Raw genomic sequence first — 3263 nt, 5'->3', positions numbered from 1 at the left:
CCCTCTCCCTCCCCACACCTGGAGACTCAGACCCACCCAGGGCTGTGGACGATGGGCACAGTGGGGTAAAGGCCTGCTCCCCACAGCTGCTTCTGGGATACCAGACTGGGCCCAGAGTCCCCATCCGCAGAAGGGCCCGCAGGCCTGAGAAAGGAAAAGTCCCCAGGTCGCAGGGGAGGGGGTGTGGCTCGCCCCCTTCTTCCCTTTCTCTGCAAGCGCATTTACTTTCCCCCACACACAGGCGGGGCTGCAGGGCCCTTCCCAGTCAAACCCTGCAGTCCAGCTCTCCGGTAGGCCCCCCAGGGCAGCGGTTTCCTGGCTCTGGAAGCCCACTGGGCTCAGGAGGGGAGCCCCATGGGAGAAGGATCTCTTGCAGGAATGGCCTGGATTGGGGCTGGGGGTGGACAAGTGCCAGAGACACCTGGGTAACTTCAGGAGAGGAGGGAGGGGGAGAGGAGGGGACAGGAGAGAGGAGGGAGAGGGCAAAGGGGAGAGGAGGGAGCAGTAGAGGAGGATGAGGACAGGGGAGAAGAGGGAGGGGAAGATGAGGGAAGGGGGAGAGGAGGGAGGGGGAAAGGAGGGAAGGGGAAGAGAAGGGAGGGGAGAGGAGGGGACAGGAGAGAGGAGGGAGTGGGACAGGAGTGAGCGTGAGAGGAGGGAGGGAGAGAGGAGGGAGGGGGAGAGAAGGGGACAGGAGTGAGCGTGAGAGGAGGGAGGGGGGAGAGGAAGGAAGAGGGAGAGGAATGAGCATGAGAGGAGGGAGGGGGAGAGGAGGCAGCGTGAGAGGAGGGAGGGGAGAGGAGGGAAGAGGGAGAGGAGGGAGTGTGAGAGGAAGGAGAGGGAGAGAGAAGGAAAGGGGAGAGGAGGGGGCAGGAGAGAGGAGAGGAAGGGGGAGAGGGAGCGGGAGGAGGAGGGGAGGGGGAGCGGAGGGAGCTCACCCGCCGTGGGGTAGGGCGTGGGGTGGAAATCAGCCCCATGACAACACTAAGCTCAGCCAGGACTGCGATTCAGGATGTTTTATTTTCATGCTTTGTGTGGTTTTCATATTCTCCCCAAGACATAAGCATCACTTACAATCAGGAAAGATCCCTGATGAAAGTGCATAAAGGGATACAAAGCAGGCGATCTCACGTCTATAAACATGCTTACAGCACGGTGGCTGCAGTGGCTCACGCCTGTCATCCCAGCACTTTTGGAGGCCAAGGTGGGCAGATCACCTGAGGTCAGGAGTTTGAGGCCAGCTTGGCCAACATGGCGAAACCCTGTCTCTACTAAAAATACAAAATTTAGCTGGGCATGGTGGCGGGTGCCTGTAATCCCAGCTACTCGGGAGGCTGAGGCAGGAGAATCACTTGAACCCAGGAGGCGGAGGTTGCAGTGAGCCGAGATCGCACCACTGCACTCCAGCCTCGGCGAGGAGTGAGACGCCATCTAAAAGAAAGAAAAATGCTTACAGTAGAAACACACCAAAGTATTAGCTCTGAATCCCGCTCGGTAGTGAAACTAGATGTTGCTTTACGATTAAAAAAAAAATTCACTATGATGAACATGTATCTTCTTCACAAGAGGAAAAGTGAAGTTTACTCTGAGTCATCATTGCAGAGTTCCTGTGAGGCAGAGGCACCTCTGGGCCCCACCCCGGCCTGGAACCGCCCTGAGCCTGACCCCCTCGCTCAGTGCGGCCCCAGCCCTGCCTCCGAGAAGCGCAGGCCAGGCTGCAGCACGGGACCCGGGGAGGAGTCAGACCGTGGCCTGGAGCTCCGAGTGCTGCAGCCTGCCGTGTTGGTGTTATTCCCACGCCATCTCCACAGCTCCTGCCGCACCCGCCTCGTGAAGTGGGCACCCACGCTGCAGACCTGCTGGCGGTGCTGGTGGCGTACTGTGAACTGACTCACCAAACCACCTCTGCAAGGCAAAACAGGCCATCGGCCACTGGGCCCAGTGAACACGTCCCTGTGTGTCAGGGCGTCTGCATCTCTTCCGTTTTACAGGCCCTGCGTCAGCCACCTGCTGCTGTGTGCCTGTGGCGGGGCCCTCGCTGCAGGGAATGCCGTGTTCTTGGTGTTTGCTTACACGGCAGTTACTATTTCTTTTCCCAAATCTGCAAGCACTTCTTGCAGATAGAACAGCTAAGACTCGGGGAGGCCAAGAGAACACGGAGGTCCTAAAGCCCCTGTGCTTGAGTCAGGAGCCCAGAGGCTGGTGCCACAGCTCCAAGCAGGCAGCACCAAGTCTCAGCACCCACAGCCACAGTGTGGATGACATCAGTGGCAGGTAAATTGCCTGTATAGTAAGTGTGCAAGGCCAGGCACGGTGACTCACGCGTGTAATCCCAGCACTTTAGGAGGCCGAGGCAGGAGGACCCCTTGAGTCCAGGAGTTCGAGACCAGCCTGGGCAACATCGTGAGACCCCCCCTATCTCTACAAAACATAAAAAATTGGCTGGGTATGGTGGCACGTGCCTGTGATCCCAGCTACTCGGGAGGCTGAGGTGGGAGGATGACCTGAGCCCAGGAAATTGAGGCTGCAGTGAACTGTGATGAGGCGACTGTATTCCAGCCTGGATGACAGAGTGAGGCCCTCAGATAATAATAATAATAGGAAGAAGAAGAAGGAGGAGGAGGAGGAGGAGTTTACAACTTCTATAAAGTAGGTGTGGGGAAATGTTGAAGGCAATCCAAGAGCAGTCTGTGGAGTGGTGGAATTAAGTATGAATGTTAAAGGTTTTTTCAAATGTTTCTTTAACATGGTTTTTGAACATGGTTCAAACATGGTATGAACAATTTGTGTATGTTTTAAAATTATCAGACATTTAGGCGGGTGTTAGGCAAGTGTCAGCGGCTCCAGCTCTGGGAAAGCTCTTCCGGGACCTTCTGTGGGGCAGGGACGCGTCTGGCCCCATCTGGAGCCCACCCCCGGGTGATGCCAGGGACGTCCCCTCTCTCCTCTCTCCCTCTCTCTGTGTGTGTCTCTCTCTGTCTCCCTCTCTCTCTCTCTGTGTCTCTGTCTCTCTCTCTGTCTCTGTCTCTCTCTCTCTCTGTGTCTCTCTCTGTCTCCCTCTCTCTCTGTGTCTCTCTCTGTCTCTCTCTGTCTCTCTGTCTCTCTCTCTGTCTCTCTCTGTCTCTCTCTGTCTCTCTCTGTCTCTCTGTCTCTCTCTCTCTGTCTCTCTCTGTGTCTCCCTCTCTCTCTGTCTCTCTCTCTGTCTCTCTCTGTGTGTCTCTCTGTGTGTCTCTCTGTCTCTGTCTCTCTCTGTCTCTCTCTCT

This window comes from Mandrillus leucophaeus, unplaced genomic scaffold (assembly GCF_000951045.1).
Source record: "Mandrillus leucophaeus isolate KB7577 unplaced genomic scaffold, Mleu.le_1.0 Scaffold526, whole genome shotgun sequence".
NCBI lineage: Eukaryota > Metazoa > Chordata > Mammalia > Primates > Cercopithecidae > Mandrillus > Mandrillus leucophaeus.
The sequence above is the reverse complement of the archived record's forward strand: the minus strand, read 5'-3'. Positions refer to the sequence as shown.